Source organism: Lotus japonicus, chromosome 6, assembly GCF_012489685.1.
Source record: "Lotus japonicus ecotype B-129 chromosome 6, LjGifu_v1.2".
In the NCBI taxonomy this organism is placed as follows: domain Eukaryota; kingdom Viridiplantae; phylum Streptophyta; class Magnoliopsida; order Fabales; family Fabaceae; genus Lotus; species Lotus japonicus.
In genome coordinates, this window is record NC_080046.1 from 38,027,259 (window position 1) to 38,048,512 (window position 21,254).

Below are 21,254 nucleotides of genomic sequence, written 5' to 3' on the forward strand. Positions count from 1 at the left end.
ACCTGAGGTATTTCAACACCAAAATGGTGATCGGCGGGGCAACGGATGCGGTAAAGTGCCGATTGTTTCCTTCTACGTTCAAAGGCATGGCGATGCAGTGGTTTATTCGACAACCGCCCTTCTCCATCGATAATTTCACTGATCTATCTACTAAGTTTCTGACTCAATTCTCCGCCAATAAAACCACAAAAGCAACAATGTTTGATCTTATCAGCATACATCAGCAACCAGGTGAAAAGTTAAAAACATACATGGCACGCTTCAGCAAGATGGCGGTTCAGTTGGAGGAGGATAACCCGGATGTATGCTTGGCATCTTTCAAAAATGGCCTTCGGGCGGGAGATTTGAATCGGGACTTAACGAGGCGACCAGCGAGAGATATGATGGATCTTCGTGCTCGCGTTCAGGAATTCATATTAATTGAACAGGATGATCAGAAGAAACAAGAAAGAGAGGAAGGACGCAAGCAGTCTCAATCTGGCGGAGTTTCACAGGAGAAACCCAAGGCGGGGAAGGAAACCAGGGTAGCACAAACTCCCCGTGTACCAAGACCGGGACCATATCCAAACTCCAAGCCTGGTTTTCAAAATACATGGCACAGAAATTCACAAGGTCCCACTGCGGCCACAATTGGTCAGCATGGTGCTTCGCCAGCACCAGTTCCACTTACCAAGTTGAATGCTCCATTGAGTACTATTTTAAGAGCAGTTGGGCAGACCAATGTTGTGCAATACCCACCGCCTCCCAGGCGGCCGCCAGCTAATGTGGATACGAATCGGTGGTGCGAATACCACAAAGATCTGGGGCATACCACGGATAATTGTTGGAACTTGAGGCGGGAAATTGATCGCCTGATTAAAGCTGGTCATTTAGCAAATTTCGTCAAAGACACGATAGCACTAGAGGCCGCTAAGACAGCACAAGGGGATAAAGGCAAAGGAAAGGAGATAGTCGAGGAGTTGGGCGATCCTGTTGGGGAATGCTCATCTATTGCAGGAGGATTTGGAGGGGGACCAATTTCAAGCAAGGCCAGAAAGCGTTATGTGGCGGCAGTACACTCAGTACATGAGGCATATGAAGGCGAGTGTTGGATAAATCACTCCCCTATAATATTTACTCCCCAGGATTTTGCGCATGTTATTCCCCATGAAAATGATCCAATTGTAGTACCAATTAGGGTCAACAATTACATGACAAAGAAAGTGTTTTTAGACCAGGGATCTTCGGCGGATATCATTTATGGAGATGCCTTTGATCGCCTGGGGTTAAAAGAATCAGACTTGAGGCCGTATAAAGGAACCTTGGTAGGATTTACAGGGGACCGTGTCACTGTGCGGGGATATGTGGAAATACCAACTGCCTTTGGCGAAGGAGAGTTCGTAAAGAAATTTCAAGTAAAGTACTTAGTCTTGGCGTGCAGAGCCAATTACAATGTACTCTTGGGGCGAGACACCCTCAACAAGCTATGTGCGGTCATTTCAACGGCTCATTTGACTGTTAAATATCCAGCCTGCAATGGAAAGGTTGGGGTATTGCATGTGGACTAAAATGCAGCAAGAGAGTGTTATTTAAGAAGTGTGGCGCTCTATGGGCGTAAGGCCGCCAAAGAAAGTCACAGAATTACAGAAATCTTTCCACAAGAGGGATTTAGTTTAGATCCAAGAGACGATGCTGATGATTTCCGCCCACAACCTCTGGAAGAAACCAAGCAAGTGCAAATTAAGGATAAATTTTTGAAGATTGGCAGCAGTTTAACAAAGGAGCAAGAGGAAAGATTGATCACCCTCCTGGGTGATAATTTGGATCTCTTTGCATGGACCATCAATGATGTACCAGGGATTGACCCCAATGTGATCACTCACAAACTGGTCGTTCGACCAGGGGCGACCCCAGTCATCCAGCCAAGGCGAAGAATGAGTGATGAAAAGAATAAGGCAGTACAATTAGAGACTGAGAAACTAATCAAGGCTCGCTTCATCCGTGAGGTGCAGTACCCAACGTGGCTCGCCAATGTTGTGATGGTCAAAAAATCCAATAGGAAATGGCGAATGTGCACAGACTACACAAGCTTGAACAAAGTGTGTCCCAAAGATTCGTATCCACTTCCCAACATTGATAAGCTTGTGGATGGAGCTTCTGGGAATGAACTTTTGAGTCTCATGGATGCTTACTCGGGCTACAATCAAATCAGGATGCATCCATCGGATGAAGAAAGTACAGCGTTTATGACCACTCAAGCGAACTATTGTTACAAGACAATGCCTTTTGGTTTGAAGAACGCAGGAGCCACGTATCAACGACTCATGGACAAAATTTTTTCAAGACAAGTAGGCAGGAATATGGAGGTATATGTGGATGACATGATTGTAAAGTCCGCCAGGGCTGGTGATCATGGCGGCGATCTTGGGGAAGCATTTGCTCAATTAAGAACATATCAAATGAAGTTAAATCCTGAGAAGTGCTCCTTTGGGATCCAGGGAGGAAAGTTCTTGGGATTTATGTTAACCTCAAGAGGAATAGAAGTAAATCCAGACAAGGGGAGAGCGATCTTGGAAATTAAAAGCCCAACATGTGTAAAGGAGGTGCAACGTCTAACAGGACGAATGGCCGCTTTATCACGTTTTTTGCCGATGGCGGGTGACAAAGCGGCCCTATTTTTCACATGTTTAAAAAAGAATTCAAAGTTTCAGTGGACAGAGGAATGCGAACAAGCTTTCACCAAGTTAAAAGAAACATTAGCAACATTGCCGGTACTCTCCAAGCCAACGCCAGGCGTCCCCTTAATACTTTATTTAGCAGTCACTGACAAGGCGGTGAGTACGGTGTTGCTTCAGGAAGAAGGAAATAAGCAGAAGGTTATATATTTTGTAAGCCATACTTTGCAGGGGGCGGAGTTGCGGTACCAGAAAATTGAAAAGGCGGTTTTGGCGATTTTGAAAACAGCAAGGCGCCTCAGGCCTTATTTCCAAAGTTTCCAAGTAAAAGTTAAAACTGATGTTCCCTTACGGCAGGTATTACAGAAGCCTAATTTATCAGGACGATTGGTCAGCTGGTCAGTGGAGTTATCAGAGTATGACATACAATATGAGCCGAGGGGCCAAGTCACAATCTAGAGTTTGATCGACTTCGTGGCGGAGTTAACACCCACGGAAGGCGAGAAGACTCAAGGATAATGGGTCTTATCTGTGGATGGGTCCTCCAACAACACTGGAAGTGGGGCTGGGATAACCATTGAAAGTCCAGATAAAATGATAATCGAACAGTCTCTAAAATTCGAGTTCAAGGCGAGCAACAACCAATCCGAATATGAGGCTTTGATCGCCGGTTTAAGGCTAGCCATTGAATTAGGAGTCCAAAAGTTATTCATCAAAGGAGATTCGCAGTTGGTGGTTAAACAGGTGCAGGGCGAGTATCAAGTGAAGGATCCGACCCTCTCTAAATATTTGGAGGTAGTGCGCAGATTAATGATGGAGATCAAAAACATTAGGATAGAACATGTCCCGAGAGGCCAAAATGAGAGGGCTGATGTGCTAGCAAAATTGGCAAGTACAGGGCGATTGGGCAATTACCAAACAGTCATTCAAGAAACCCTGCCTCGCCCAAGTATTGATTTAGTGGAAGTGAAGTTCAAAGCAGTAAAGTCAATAAGTGAAGGCGAGCCTTCATGGATGGAATCAATCAAGATTTTTCTACAGAACCCTCCACAGGATGACGATTTGAACTCGAGAGCAAAACGTAGAGAGGTCAGTTTCTATACACTGGTAGATGGTGAGCTATATCGGCGAGGCATTATGTCTCCTATGCTGAAGTGTGTTGACACCAAGGATGCCCCGGGAATAATGGCGGAAGTCCATGAAGGAGTATGCTCCAGTCATATTGGTGGGCGATCTTTGGCAGTAAAGGTTTTGAGAGCAGGATTCTACTGGCCCACAATGAAGAAGGACTGTCTGGAATATGTTAAGAAATGTGAAAAATGTCAAGTCTTTTCTGACTTGCATAAGGCTCCGCCGGAGGAATTAACAACCATGATGGCACCTTGGCCATTTGCTATGTGGGGGACTGACATTTTGGGACCATTCCCAGTAGCGAAGGCACAAATGAAGTATATCATCGTGGCGGTTGATTACTTCACCAAATGGATAGAAGCTGAAGCAGTGGCGACTATCACGGCAGCCAAGGTCAGGAATTTCCTGTGGCGAAGAATTGTGTGCAGATTTGGGGTTCCCATGGCTTTGGTAATGGACAATGGGACCCAATTTACAAGTAGTGTCACCCGGGAATTTTGCGCAGAAATGGGAATTGAAATGAGATTTGCCTCAGTAGAACACCCACAAACCAATGGACAGGCCGAGTCAGCTAACAAAGTTATTTTGAAAGGCTTAAAAAAGAAGCTGGATGAAGCAAAAGGGCTTTGGGCGGAGGAACTACCAGGCGTTCTTTGGGCATATAACACCACTGAACAGTCAAGCACAAAGGAAACCCCGTATCGTTTAACTTATGGGACTGACGCCATGCTCCCAGTGGAAATAGAAAACCAAAGTTGGCGAGTGGCTCGGTTTAATGAGAATGACAACGGGGAAAGTCTGATAGCAAATCTAATTATGTTGCCTGAGGAACAACGGGAGGCACACATAAGGAATGAGGCGGGAAAAGTGAAGGTTGCAAGAAAATTCTCAACGAAAGTAGTGCCAAGAAAGATGAGGGTAGGAGACTTAGTGCTCCGAAAGAATACAATACCCGACAAGCACAACAAACTCTCGCCCAATTGGGGCGGGCCTTACAGGATTATAGGCGATGTTGGAGGAGGAGCTTATAAGTTGGAGCAACTTAACGGTCAAAAGGTTCCACGAACATGGAACGCCTCTCATCTGAAGCAGTATTTTAGTTAAAAGAAACAACAAAGGTGAATGAAGCCGCACTCTTTTTTCCTTTCTTGGGAGAGGTTTTTAATGAGGCGGCATGTGTAAAGAATGAAGGGACAATTGTTCCATGTATGAAAAAGTAATGAAAAGATCATTTCAACAGAATTGCTATTTTTTAACTTATATTACGAGTTTATGCAAGGTAAATCGTATCAAGGTATATACTACCGCGAATAAGCCTTTCGGAATAAGAAAGTATCGCCACCAAATATTACAAGCCTTGGAAATTCTAGTGGCCACTAGAAACCAAGCCTCGTCGAAAAATCGGCTAAGGTATGTAAACCTAAATAACAACAAAGTGTGGTAACAACCCCAAGGTAACAATAAATAAACTTAAAACAGATTTCATTAAAGGTAAGAAAGGGGCGAAGCCCATACACGACTTGAAATAACAATAAACAAAAGGGGCAATGCCCAGAGCAAAATGTTGACTTCATAAAATAAAAAACAACAAATTTAAGGCAGATTCTCGTTTTTGGCGCTGGTTCCCTGGTCTTCTTTTCCTTGATCCTCACCCTTGTCTTGGTCATTTCTATCTCCGCCATCTTCTTCTTCTTCTTCAGGCTCACTTTCATCATTGAATTGAGGAAGGAGGTCGAGGCTAACGTCATCATCGCCAACCACTTGGCCATCCTTAATGTCCTTCAAATAGCCAATGCGGGAAAGATCAAAGCCTGGCTCAACCACACTTATCTGCTCTTTGGCCGCCAGAAAGCCTTGAGCAAATTGGAGGGAGGCGCGCCCTAAAATAGAAGCATTCAGACGATCATACTTCTTTTCCAGTCTTTGACACTTGGCCTGAACAGCAGTATGTTTGTCGTTGATGGCTTCTTTCAGAGACTTGGTCTTTTGAAGAAGCAGGTCCGAAGCCGCCAAGTCATCAGTTAACTTAGCACACTTCTCCTCAGTAGATTTCAGCTTTTTGTTGGCAGTCTCAGCATCAGCCTTAGCTCGCTCATATGCAGTCTTGTAATCGGTTGCCTTCTTCTCAAAACGGTTCTTGGCTGAAATCAACTCCTTCACACACTGAGCCATCCCCGCCACGGTGCTGGCGGCAGAAAGGGCGTGATGGATTGCCACAGAAGCAATGTTGGGGGGTCCCTGACCGGAAATATCCTTATGGATCCGGTTGTCAAAGGTACGAGTCATAAAGTCCAACCCGTTGAAGTGAGGGTCAGATAAGCTCAGCAAAGGGGGAGGAGCCTCGCCACCAATGGCTGAGCTAGGGCCAGCTTGGCCAAACAGAGTTGGCGGGCGGTTGATAATGCTTGAGTCTTGGTGGGGCGGCGGGACGTTGTCGTTTCCCTTCTTTTCCTCCGCCAGATGACTTTTAGAAGCTAAACCGGCTGGATCGAGAGTGGATTGATGAAGAGGTTTGCCGCCAGCAGCGCCTGAAGTCCTTTGGCGCTTTGGGTCCCTGACGTTGTCAGAACCCGAAGCACCATCATTCTTCTTCTTTTGCTCAGCTTCGGCGGCCCTCTTCTTCGCCGCCGCAGTAGACTGGGCGAGGTATTCCTTCATCTTGATTGGGTTCGCGTCAACCTTGCTTTTTCCCATCGTAGCTGCATGGAAAGCACCAATTAGGCGAGATACATGAACAAAAAGAAAAACAAGTTGTGCAAAAATTATAAACTTACTAAAAAATTGATTTAAAGTGCCGGATTTCGACGCCTCAATCAAGTCATGACCAGAGATTACTGGTAGTGTGCGAAGGTAATCGGCGATGCCTTGCTCAGATTCATCCAAGTCGTCGTATGAAACGGATATTTTTCGGCGAGGGTTTTTTGTCCAGTAAAAAGGGAAGAGGGGGTTATTTTCGGAATCCCGGAACAAGTTCTTTATTTCGGGCGACTCCATAACTTTGAAATATTTTTTCTGCCATACTTTGTAATGGCTTTTAAGGGCGGTGAACCGGCTCATGTTCTTACGGGCTAAAAGGGGAACCCATTTCACAGAAGTAGGTTTAGTGGTGACTGACTTATAGAAAAGGAAGAACAAAGGGTAGGTCGGAGTGAAACTCAAGTGTTCACAAAGAATTTCAAAGCAGCGGATAAAACCCCAGGCGTTGGGTTGGAGTTGACAAGGCGCCACATTCAGAAAAGAAAGAACGTGACATATAAAAGGCGAGAAGGGAAGTTTGATATTCAAGTCTAAGAAGAAATAACCATAAACAAAAAAGAAATCAGGCGATTCATCGGCTGGCTCTTTGCGCAAAAGAACACAGTCATCCTCGCCACATGGAAGAACATTCAACTGAAGGTCTTCATTATTGGAGGTGGCGGGGTTTATCTTCGTGAACCCTTGGGCAGATATTCGAAGCGAATTAATGCTCCCAACGCTGCTCCAGATAGAACGCAAGAGACACTTATTTTCAACTAAATGTGCGTTTGAGCGCCATTCAGGCGAAGACAAATCTCCATTTGAGGAGAGAATCGAATCTACAGAGCCGGCGGGACCGGAATCATCGTGAGTAGAAGGCGAGGAGTGAATTTCAATGACAGTTGGGACAGACACTTCCCCCTCCGTAGAAGGTGAAGAAAGCTCCAAGGAAGAAATACTAAAATTTTGCAGTGACATACCGGGTAGTTTCATAAAAAGAAAAAGGAAGACGAACAGACTCAAGAAGAAAAAGCAAGAAGAGGAACAGATTCAAGAAGAAAACAGAAGTAAGTGAAGAGTTTCAAGAAAGAGGAAGAACTAACCGGAGGATGAACTGCAAGATTGAGTAAGGAGAACGTCGGCTATGGGGGAGCACCGCGCAAAGACGACGACCGGAGCAAGGGAGGTTTGCCGGAGTTTGAAGAGAGAAAAGTGAAGAACCGCAAAGAAAGTTTTCAGGAAAGAGTTTTAGAAAAGTGAAAAGTGAAAAGTGAAAAGGGGGTTTTTATAGAAGGTGAAGGAGGAGAGAGAATGAGTGGGGGAAGATCGTGAAGAGACGTGGGATTCGAAATTTGAAAAGGCATGAACTGAAAAGATGTAACTCCTCGAGACGCACAACAACATTTATGGCAAATGATGACGAAATCCCGGAAAATAAGGGTTACGTGCGTCAGTTGAAAAGACGTGATTGACGGTTAAGAAAATGGCGGTGTATCAACAAAAATAAACATGAAAGTAACGCCATAATAGTGAACAACAAAATGGTGATGAATAAATGAACAAGAGTATGGCGACATACCTGCAAACGGCGAAAGATAATACCGCGACACATCGGGCGACAAAACGGTATATAAAGACATTTCGACTCAAGTTACCCGAATCTCATGTCTGGGGGGGCATGTGGACTAGGCGGGACATAAAAGTTATTTATGCCCGCCCAAAAATGAGCAATCATGCTAACGAAGACAGCCTGGCGAGAATCAACGACACGGTGTAATAGCTTTGCTCTTCCTCAGATGGACCCGCAAGCCAGCTGGAAGATTCCCTTGGATTTGTCTTATATGCATAGGGATTTGGGCCCTGATTGTCAGGCCCAAATGTAGGAAAAATCCACATCATGACCGCACCCTCTATAAAAGGGGAGGTCATCAACTTGTACTAGACAACTTTTTCAGCATTAATGACGATATTCCTTTTATGATATTTTTGCCATTCCAAGTACTCTGCTAGGGTTTACTTTCAGTCATTCTCTTACATAAGCTTTCCCTAGTATAGAACAAAGTTTTGGAAACCATGAGTTTTTGTGTGCTTTTAGAACTATGGTAGTGAATTTGTGAAGTTGTGCTTAAATCTGAGATTTTATTTACTTCACAAGTTTTATTTGGTATATAAAGAGTGTCCAATATGTTTGGAAGCACAGAAAATGAGGAAATCAAATTCTAGGGTCATGGCTTGTTGATTATGTGTGTAGGTTTGATTGGTAATAGGATTTTGTGCATATACTGCTAACAATCTGAGTTTGAGGTTGTACACAAGTCCAGTTTAATGGTTTTCAAGCATAGGAATGAATGGAAAGCAAGGATGGTGGCTTTTGCAAATTTGGAGGTATGTGGTTTTGTGTAGGTTGATGAAAAAGCAAGCTCCTAGGTGCTTTTTCTACATAATTATGCAGAATGCCTCCCCTCACTTTTGAAATCTCTTATTATCTTTTTGTTAGTTTAATGTATTTGTATTTTGGTATAGTGTGTATATAGTTTGGTAGATTAAATTTCAAGTTTAGTGTGTTTTAGCATTTTTTTAAAAGTTCATATGTCGAGTTTTAGCTCTTAAGACTTTAGGATTTTGATCTTGTGGAGTTTGTGCTTGAGTGTGTGATTTTAGATTCTCCACAAGTTACTCATGATGTATATAGTGAGTTTCGTCAATTGTGAGGCAAGAAAATGAGTTAATTGGAATTTGAGGTAGTGACTTGTGTGATTTGCATATATGTTGAATAAGACTTGGAACATGTGTTTTGTTGCTTTGTCTTGAAATTGAAACTTGTCACATGTCCAAAATGTTATTTAACATGATTTTTGATGATTGATAAGCTTGATTTATGATTGGAATGAAATTTGGGGGGTGGACTTGTGAAAAAAAAAAGACAAAAAACTGAGTTTTTACACTGCACAGGACGCCCAACGTCCATCTGATAGCGCTGAGCGGTCTGACACTCTGATGCTGACCGCTCAGCGGTCTTCAGTAGCTGCCCAGCGCCACCCCTTTTGCAGCAATACACTTTTTTCTTCAAATGATCATAACTTCCTCATTTCTTATCCGATTTGAATAAATAACCACTCTATGGAAAGCTCGTTAAGTATACTTTCATATGAACTAGAGTGTGGTTTTTTTTGTTGTTGTTATGATCTCATATCTCTCTTGTATCTTAACATGTTTTCAAGTGACTGTTAACAGGAATCTGTTATTGCTGGTATTGCTTGACCTGAGGACAGTCCAATTTTACTGGAGGGGATGAGTTTTGAGGAATACAAGATTGAGCATGGCATAACATCATGAGGGAGTATTTTTTTATGTTCTTCTTTCATTTGTTTTCTTTTAGTTTCTTGATAGTATTCTAGTCTCTAGATAATTTAACACTTTTTGTGAAATTCATGGATATATGACTGATTTCAATTGGCATGGTTGATGAAACATCAATAGAATTGCATGATGTGTTTTTAAAATGCACCTTGAATTGTTTGATTCCATGATTTAACTAGTGTTTGGACTCAAAGATTGCATAACTTGATATGATTGTAAGATTCACATGAAATACATAGGCATAACATGAAATTTTTGAAAATCAGAGAATGCTTTGAATCCAAACCATGTGAGGGAGTGTGCCTAAACACTTGTGAGCTGAGATAATCATTGTTTTGCATGATTGGTTTTGTTTGAGTCTCCAACAATCATTGTTGTATGGAATTTCTTGGAAATGATCAAGGCATGCTCTTTCTTTAGTGCTTACACACTCACTTAGCCAAATGACCATACCCTTTTATTAGGAAATCCATTGTTCAACCCCATTGAGCCTTAAAAGGAAAGAATTTGTGATTTATTTCTTATTTATAACCTTGAGCCTAAAAGGAAAACAATTGTCTCACCTAAGCTGAATAGGTTAAGAGAGCATTTTCATGATATGGTTGTATATAAGTTGGGGAGAGCTATTCTTGTGTTCAAGTTGGGGGGAGAAGGTTAGTTGACTATTTTTGTGTGGTTTGTGTATCAATCTATTTGTATATACTTGAAAGTGAAAATTGTACATAAAAAAAAAGAGAAAAAGATGAAAAAGAAAAAAAAAGTAGGAGAAGAGGGGTTGAAAAAAGAAACTGAGAAAGAAAAGGGTGAAAATAAAAGAAAAGAATGGTGAATGAGATAGTTGGTAAAAAGTGAGAGAGTGATTTATCATTTATGATTGTTTTGAATTGTGATTGCTCTCTTAGCTTATTGAGTTTCTTGCATATCCAGAAAAACCAATTATCTTTGAAACCTGACCGCATTACAACCCTTAAAGACCATAGAGATCCTTGATTGAACATGCAATCTTGATAACTGTGGAGACGGGTAACAAAATCGATTTTTGTGATTCAGTGTATGATTGAGTGCTCACTTTACGTATATTTGAATATCATTTTAAACACTTATTTGACTTGTATGCTTGCATTTTTTTATCATTTTATCCCTAAAGTAATTGATTTAGTAAGTACTTAGTTTTAACTTGGAAATAGTATAAATATTATATATTTCATGAGCTTAACTTGGACTTTTGATGCAGGGAAGAAATTCATGAAGAACCCAAGTTTAAAGTGAAAATTTGATTTTTTAGAGTTGCAGAGCGCTGAGCACCCAAAAAGGGGCGCTGAGCGCCCAAGTAGCTGAAGAAACCCAATGCTGAAGGAAGCAGAGCGCCCGGCGGCCTGTGATGAGCGCCCAGCACCCTGTGACCGCCCTAAACACTTATTAAAGGGCAAAAACTCGTTTTTTGACCTATCTCTCCCATTCTCTTCGATTTTCTCCCAACTTTGGCACCATAACAGAGCAAGGGAGCTGGGCTTCATGGAGGAGGGGTCCTTGGGCTAGGATTGGATGGATTGGAGCTTCAAGATGGTGATCGCAGCCATGGGAGGATGGTGACAACCTCTCGGAAGCCATGGAAAGCTTGGGAAAGCTTCCATGGTCGTGGTTACGTCGTCTCCTCTTGGGTTTCAGTTCTTTCTTCCCTTTCCCTTGTAGTTTTTGTTTTCTATTTGTGTATTTAGATTGTATAACTTGACTCTTTGATTGTTCTAAGTTTGTTCATTGATGTAAGTCGAAATCTTTCATGTATGGTGTTTCTCTTTGTACTTCATGCTTCTCACCAATCAATTGATAATCAAAAGAGCTTCACTAATTCATAAATAGATCGAGAGGTTGATATGAATTAGTGCATGCTTAGTTCATTGAATGTAGACCGCCTATGTCTTAGGTCACAATTTGTGTGTTAAAGTTTTACTTTCTTCGCTTCAAGTATTGATTGTTTGTGTTAGATTTCTATGGACTAGCATGAGATCGGGAGATAACTGTGGGTCCGGTTTAAGAGAGAAACCACTCAGTGAACTAGTTGTCCTAAAATAAGAATATCTTGGGTAGGAGCAATAGTGGATTTCCACGTGATAGGTGGGGTTCTGAGTTCTAACAGGAGTTTCCGGAGTGACAACAGAGATTTGCAAACCTAGGGTACCTTGTCTTAGGATGAATTGGTCATTGGGAATGTCTTTGAGAGATAACTCGAGCTATATTATTCCTTTTTGATTTTCTAGATGGTAAGGGATTACGTCTAGGAATTTCAACTGATAGATTCACCTAGGCTAGGGATAGTTAGGTGGATAGCTCTCGGTATCATAAATGAAATGAACCATTACAAACGTGTTTGAGTTGAAAGCAATTAGAGGATTAGGTGACTGCATTCTAAATATGTTTTCTCCTTCGTTACCTCTGTTAACTTTATTTTATATTGAAAATCACAAAAACAATTAATCAAACGTCTTTTTATCCGATCAGATCGATATTTAACTGGTGGAACTGATGTTCACACAATCCCTGAGGACGATAAACCCGTATCTGCTTTGCTATGATTGAATCTTAAAGGTTTAAGCCAAAAGCAGTACAAACAATGAGGAAAAAACCTTTATCAAGACCCCAGGGTCCCTTGCCCAGGAGCACCAGCTTAGGGCGACGCGCAGACCAGGGACTTGGGCCTCCTCCCAGAGGCCCAATCGGCCTATTAGGAAGGGTTAAAGGCGCCAAGCCCAACTCCACATCTATAAATAGAGGATGAATACCAATTGTAAGGGACTCTTAGCTCACTTGAGAAATAACAAGAATGAAATTCAGTTACTTTCTCTCTCTAAAGCGGTTACGCTCTCATTCTCTCTATGAATCTCACATCACGTTCCTTACACTCTAGGTACTATCTATACCTCATCTAAATGTTCATGGATAGAACATTTGGCGCCGTCCGCGCGCGAGCAAACACATACATTCTGGACGAGGAGGATGATGCTTTCAAGCGAAGGCGCGTGAAAAAGGAGAATGATGGCGAATAGAGGGACGCATCGCCAAAAGGAAAAAAGAGTAAGGAGAGGGGAGAGGGCAGCAAGAGGCGAGACAGGAAAGTGAGGACAGGGGAAAAGGCTGTGAAGGAGCCATTGTACCCTAAGTGGGAAAATTTCGAGCGCCGTGTTGGTCAATCTGCAAGTGTACAGAATCTACCCGGTTTTAATTTATCGAACCACATGGAATTGGTATGAGAATTCAGTTTAAGCCTCGAGTTCACGGTAGGAAAGTGAGTAAAATTCAGTTTTAAAGGTTGATTGTTTTGGTGATTAATTAACGAGCAATTGAAATATAAGTGTGTGAGGACAATGGGGAGCATGCCTTGGGTTCTTGCTTGACTAATCCAGTTCTAATCAACCTATTCTATCCACAAAACTCTGAGTCTCTCCTTGATGTTCTAGCCTAATCAATCATCTATTGATGCCTCGCATAGACAATCCTCTCAAGTCAAAAGATAGGCACAATTCCTAGATAACCTAAACATTTGCTAAAGGCATTAAGCATGCAATTCAGGCCAACAAACCCCAACCCTTCCTCCACTCCTAGTAGAAAGCATAGAAGAGGTAATTCCACAAAAAGTCCCTAATCTATAACAAACTTCCGTTCTATTATAGAAAAGCATAAAGCTAGCACATGTTCTAACTTGAAACATAAAGCATGGATATGGGATTCAAGGGTTTACTCAGAGGATTCATGAATAGAAATAGGAATTCAGATTAAAACATCATAAGTCTTACAAAGAACCCAAAGCAAAAGGGGTTTTAGCCAAACATGGCTATGAAATCCATACAAGAAGATAAAGATGAAACCTGAAACATAGAGCTTAGAGAAAGCTCCTGAAGCTCCAGAACTCAAACCCTCTCTTCTAACTTATGAAAATATGATAAAATGACAAAAGGTTCAAGAAACATGTCTAAAAACCAATTTATAGGCAAAACAGGCGAGTCTGGGCGCTCAGGCGCCAATTCAGAGCGCCTGAGCGCCAATTCCAGCTGAAAACATGCTCTCTGGAAGGTAATTGGCGCCTAGGCGCCAATTCCAGGAGGTTCAGAAAATATAACTAGCGCCTAGGCGCCAATTCCCAGCGCCTAGGCGCTCAAAGCTTGCTGGAAAGACTTTTTAGCTTCTTCATAACTCCTCTTCAAGCCTCTTTAACCCCTCCTTCAATTCCATGCTTCTTGGCCTTTCTTCTCCTTCAGTTTCTGATCTGAAAACAAAACCAACAAGCCAAAGAAAATATCCAGAAGCTCAAAGAGCTCATTAGCAAAGAGGACCCTCAAATAACATAAGAAAATCATGCAAGTCCTAAACTTACTTAAAATGCAAGAAAAGTCCCTATAAAACTACAAAATTACCAAAACAAAGTAAAGACTCAAAGAAAGATAAAAATGCATGAGAATGCATGAAACACTACATGAGACTCAACAAAAAGACTTAAAACAAACTAAGAAATGACCCTGAAAACACTACTAAACTAGGGTCATCACACCACTATACTTAACGACAGCTCGCCCTCGAGCGTAAACAACACTCGCTTGCCCTCAAGCGCAAGAAATGCTCCCAAAACAAGTGTCCAACAAAGAATACTTATCACAAAACTGGGGGACAAAGCAACCACAACTGGTTCCAAAAGAAAGACACAACAATCCACTTCATGAAACTTTTAGACAAAGGAAAGTGTAGAGTCCATCATGAGAAGCATATAGATCTAAAATTCCTAGGATGAGATATACATTTAGTGCACTGAGCACACAAGCAGTTCATAGGTTCTGGATATCATTCACTCAAGAGCAACAAAGATCAAACATGCACAAATTCAGAGAGACTTTCAAAGGGTTGAAATGTTGGCTTGGTGAAGTACAAGGTGGTTGGTCCCTAAGGAAGTCTAAAGGTTCAAGCATCTTGAGTGTGGTCCTATTAGTTACCCCGGAGCTTTCAACAACAAACTTTTTAAGCACAAGTCTCTTGACCCCTTTTTCAACTTTCTTTTATTCTATTTTTTTTCTATTTGCAACTCCAACTTGATTAGGAGCTTTTTTCCTTTTTCTTCTTTTGTTTTTTTTTACTCTTGGGGCAAGAGACATTTCAAACTTTATTTAGTTCCAAAACAATTTAAAGACCACAACTCTCCATTCTCCATCCAAACAGCCAGCCCACACAACAAGGATAACAAAGAATTCTCCAAAAGGCTCAAAAGGGTTGACTAGGGATAAAGATGTACAGTACAAGCTCTGAAGTCCAAGAAAACCTACAAGTCTCAAGAATGCAAGTCTCCTAAAGCATGCAAAGAATGAATTCAACACAGAACCAAAAAGTGCAAGTGAGTCAGGATCCTCCAGGAAGATTTATAGTGAAGGGTCAAAGATAAACCCTTGTGGACTCACATCAACTCAATCATCAAGACACATTTAGAAGACCGAAGTCTCATCCTCTCTTTCCCAACATACAAACATTCCCCCAAAAACAACACAAAGTATCCTCTTATAAACATTTTCAAAACAAGCATCACGTGAGAGAGCAAAACTCTGAAGCATGTCATCTTAGTATTGGGAAATAACAACCCAGACACAAAAGACTCTATTTACAAAGATGCATGATTGAGAAGATAAAGAAACGCCACAAAGGAAAAATATGCTAAAAATGCATGAATTTTGCTAAGAGAGTAGGGATAACCTCTTTTACCAACCACAACGGAGGCCTCGGATCCACCTCTTATTTCTAAACTTCAGGCTCCCATTCCCTGCAAAATGCAACAACCAAACATGCAAAATAAAACAAGACTTGGGTTGTCTCCCAAGCAGCCCATTGTTATACTCTTAGGTAGACTATCCTCCTTGTCAAGATGGAGGTCTGAAAAACATGGTTTCCAACTTCAATACCTCACCACCTAGGTACACTTTCAACCTCTGCCCATTCACAGTTAAAGTATTCTTGGTCTCTGGGTTTTCAACCTCAACAGCACCATGAGGGTACACCCTCTTGACCACAAAGGGTCCAGACCATCTAGACTTAAGTTTCCCAGGGAACAGTCTCAATCTAGAATTGAAGAGTAGCACTAATTGCCCTGAGACAAATTCCCTATTCAGAATCTTTCTATCATGCCACTTCTTTTTCTTTTCCTTGTAGATGCTAGCACTCTCATAAGCTCGGAGTCGAAACTCATCAAACTCATTCAATTGCAAGAGTCTCTTCTCGCTAGCAACTTTCCAATCAAAATTCAATTTCCTTATGGCCCAATAGGCCTTGTGTTCTAATTCAACAGGTAAGTGACGCGCTTTCCCAAAAACTAGGTGGAAAGAAGAGGTATCAATCGGAGTTTTAAAAGCGGTCGGTAGGCCCATAAAGCATCGTCAAGTTTCCTTGACCAATCCCTTCTGGAAGAATCTACCACCTTTTCAAGAATACGTTTTAACTCCCGATTAGAAATCTCAACCTGCCCACTAGTTTGAGGGTGATAGGGGGTAGAAACTTTGTGCTTAACACCGTATTTTTCCAAAAGAGCCTCGAAAGCTCTGTTACAAAAGTGAGTACCCCCATCACTTATAATAGCCCTAGGGACACCAAACCTAGTGAAAATGTTCTTTTTCAGAAAAGCAACCACCACCTTAGAGTCATTTGTTGAGAGTGCAGCGGCTTCAACCCACTTAGAAACATAATCAACAGCCACTAAAATATACTGGCAACTAAAAGAAGGTGGGAAAGGTCCCATGAAATCGATGCCCCAAACATCAAACAACTCAATTTCCAAAATATTTTTTAGGGGCATCTCATTTCTCCTTGAAATGTTCCCAGTCCGCTGACATCTATCACAACTCTCAACAAAAGCTCTACTATCCTTATGTAGAGTAGGCCAATAGAAACCACTTTGGAGAACCTTAGCAGCGGTCCTCTCACCACTGAAATTTCCACCATAACTTGATCCATGGCAATGCCAAAGAGTTTTCTCAAAATCAACATCTGGGATGCACCTTCTTATGACTCCATCAGAACAAATTTTGAAAAGAAAAGGATCATCCTAGAGGTATGATTTTGCATCATGCAGAAATTTCTTCTTCTGCTGCCAGGTCAAGTCATGGGGAATAAGTCCAGCAACACGGAAATTAACAAAATGCAAATACCAGGGTAGGGGTTCCTCGGTGGAAACAGCTAGGAGTTTCTCATCCGGGAACTCCTCTTGAATAGGTATTTGGGCTGCACGCCCCATCTTCTAATCTCGACAAATGGTCTGCCACTCCATTGTCCTTGCCTCTCCGGTCAATGATCTCAAGGTCGAACTCTTGAAGGAGTAAGACCCATCGAATCAACCTTGGCTTAGAGTCCTGTTTAGCAAACAAATGTCTCAAAGCAGCATGGTCAGTATGAACAATAACTTTAAAACCCAAGATGTAAGGCCTAAACTTCTCGCAAGCAAAGACTACACCCAACAACTCTTTTTCAGTTGTAGTGTAGTTCCTTTGGGTCTCATTCAACACTCTACTTGCATAGTATATCACATACAAAACTCTTTCTTTCTTTTGACAAAAGACAGCCCCTAAAGCTAGATCACTAGCGTCACACATGATCTCAAATGGTAGAGACCAATCCGGAGCAACAATAACAGGGGCTGTCACCAAACTCTCTTTAATAGACTCAAAAGCTTTCAAACAATTTTCATCAAAAGTAAAAGGTGCTTCCTTTTCCAGCAAGTTGGTCATAGGCTTAGCTAATTTGGAAAAGTCTTTAATAAACCGCCTATAGAAACCAGCATGCCCGAGAAAACTCCTAATACCCTTGATGTTAGTTGGGGGAGGGAGCTTTTCAATAACTTCAATCTTAGCTCTATCAACCTCAATCCCCTTTTCGGACACCTTGTGTCCAAGCACTATGCCATCCCTAACCATGAAATGGCACTTCTCCCAATTTAAGACCAAGTTGGTCTCTTGACATCTCTTCAAAACCAAAGCTAGATTCCCTAGACAAGCATCAAAATTTGGACAAAAAACAGAGAAGTCGTCCATAAAAATCTCGATGCAAGTCTCTATCAAGTCAGAGAAAATAGCAAACATACACCTTTGGAAAGTGGATGGGGCATTGCAAAGCCGAAATGACATTCTCTTATAAGAAAACACGCCGTAAGGGCAAGTGAATGCCGTCTTCTCTTAGTCTTCCGGTGCAACACAAATTTGGTTGTACCCGGAATAGCCATCAAGAAAACAGTAGTATTGGTGCCCAGCCAACTTATCTAGCATTTGATCTATGAAAGGCAAAGGAAAATGATCCTCTCTAGTTACCGAATTCAGCCTTCGGTAATCAATACAAACCCTCCACTTCGTCACTTGACGAGTGGGAATCAACTCATTGTTCTCATTGGCAACCACAGTGATGCCTCCTTTCTTGGGAACCACTTGAACAGGACTTACCCATTCACTATCCGAGATTGGATAAATAACACATGCATCAAGCAATTTAATTATCTCTTTCCTCACCACATCCTTCATGGAAGGGTTAAGTCTCATTTGAGGTTGGACTATAGGTTTGTAGTTCTCTTCCAGCAAAATTTTATGCATGCATATCGCAGGACTAATACCTTTGATATCATCAATAGTCCAACCCAAAGCTGACTTATGATCCCTCAAAACTCTGAGGAGTTTCTCCTCTTCCAAAGGAGTGAGAGCACTACTCAAAATAACAGGTTTACTCTCACCTTCCTCAAGAAAAACATACTTGAGAGAGGAAGGGAGTGGCTTGAGCTCACTCTTATCCTCAATCGGAATCTCCTCATCCCTAATTAATTCTTCTTTCCAAATGCTTTTGGTGGAAAGGGAAGAGACAGATTCTAATTGAGATAGAGTAGCATTCACCTCATGGTACAAGGAATCAAGTTCTCTCTCAAGATTTTGGTCGTCTATCTCTAGCCCCTCCATGATTGTTGTTTCCAAGGGGTCCTTAATAGATATCCTAACAAACTCTTGATACACGAGCTCATCCACCACTTCACACCAGAAAACTTCCTCATCCGCTCGGTGTTTCAAAGAGTCAAAAATATTGAAGAGGACCTCATCTTCACCTACTTTCAAAGTTAGAGTTCCCTTAGCCACTTTAATCTCAGCCTCACCAGTGGCTAAGAATGGTCTCCCCAGTATGAGAGGGACTTTTGAGTCTTCTTCCATGTCTAGAATGACAAAATCCACTGAGAAGACAAACTTATCCACCTTAACCACAACATCTTCAATGATCCTGTAAGACCCGGATTTTCGGAACAAGTTAATTTCCGACTCACGCGTAGAATCAGTGTAAACGTGACAGGAGTTTGTTGTTTGAGAAAGATCAATGAAGAAGAAAGTTCAGGAATTGCTTGAGGTATGTTGCGTCGTCGCTGTAGGAATTAGTGCGAGTTGTCTGCACACCTGCCTTATGGCGAGCGTGTCCAGAATAGGCTATTTCGCTCTTAAAGCAACGTTTTGAGTGAGATTTCGAACTCTCGGAAAATTTAAAGATTCTCTTTATTTTTCCATCGACCAGCGTTTCATTTCGGAACTCTGGACTGTACGCACGATAGGTTTCACTTTTCGGATGTCCGCCGACGCTAATTTCTTTGCTTCGAAACCCTATTTTCGAGCAATGGATGAAGACTTTTTCTATTCGGGACTTCTAACGAAGATTCCGTCCGCGTTGCCAGACTTGTTTCGACATTTCCAATCTTTCTTCTGTTGGAAGTTTTGTCGTCTGAGCATCACAGCAAAAAGTAGTTTTTCGGGGCAGATTAACCGACACCGCTTTTGAGTTTTTCGATATCGTATTTCCCAAATCCTAGATATTTGTTTTGAGTTCTGGAATTCTGACGCTAGAATCTCTCTTAGAATTCCACGGTGATCGTGCTGCAAAAATCGGAATCGCAAAATTTTCATTTTCCCGCGATTTCACCCGCCTATAAATAGCGCGAAAAAGCAAAATCCTCTCATTTTCTTTCCATTTGTGGCTGATTTCGTGGGGAGCAAGGGGGGAGGGGATTTCCGCGAAAACTTGACCAATCTTCGTGCAGTTCGTCCCTACTTCTAGGTATCAAGGTAACTAACACGATTCCTACCTCTGATTGTTGTTTCTGTTGCGTTTCTGAAGTCGTTTCTGTGCTCTAAGTTTTGAGCTTTTTCTAAAATTGTCCGATTTCTCTGATTTCTTGCTTTCCCCTGAGTCTAAAACCTCTGTTAGTAAACTCTGATTGCGATTCAGTTGTCCAGGATCTGAAAAATTGACTCAAAACTCTTTTTGTCTCACATTTCGAAACTTTATTGTCGAAAAGACTTAATCTGACTTCGTGCCTTTAGGATTTGTTGTCACGGATGTCATGAGGATCGTTGCTGTCAAATTTGTTTTCAGAACTGATAACTTTGAAGTTTTGAGCCTTTATTTTGGACCAAAATGCCCCTGCGTAGTCGTATTCCGGCCCGATTGTCCGAAAATTGTTCTGACAGTTTCTTTGCCTTAGTTTTACCCTAAAACTACCTTGTAAACTGATTTGATCGAAGAAAAAGAGCCGAAGCCCTTTTCTCCTTTTGGCCGTGGGTTTTTCCTAAGGGGAGGGGAGTTTTTCGTTTTCGAAAACTTGTCCTTTCGTACCTGTTTGTCGTATTCTGAAGCTTTGATGCTTTGTCTATCGTTTATGTATTGTATTGCGATCGAACTAATCGATTTTGTGTGGATTCTGCTTTGTTTTTCCTCCGAGGTTCAGTTGAAGGAACTTTGGAAGTTTCAAGGCATTCCTGTGAAGGAGATTTGATTTGCGAAGCTGGATCAGCTCGAGGTTAGGGCAACTTACATATATATTAGCTATGATTTCATGATAGGCGTCGATAAATTCGACTTATGCTTTGCTATGATATTAATTATGATGATGGTTTATTGTTATAAATGTTTTTATAACTTATGATGTTGATGTTGTGTTGGATTGTGCGTTTTGACGCGATTTCGGAGTGGAGATTCATTGATCTGGTGATCTTTGATGTTTCGGGTTGGATGAGCAACCCTAGGCAAGTCCAAATGAGGGGTTCATTGGTTTACTTAGACTTTCCCCGGGACTTAGCCATTTGTTGGGATTCATTGGTTTACTTAGACTTTCCCCGGGAAACTTCTTTTGGGTGGTTGGTTTTCGGAAAACCTAGAATGAATAGAATTTTGTAAAATAAAGACTTGGGAAACTTAGACTTTGAGAAATAAACTCATAACTTGGCTAATTCGAATTGAAACAATTTTTATTAACGTTTAAGCATAGGAGAACTGAAGGGGAAAATATTTACGAAAGGCGGGGAAAAGTCGACTTATGTTGTGGGTTTGGAGAGTTTG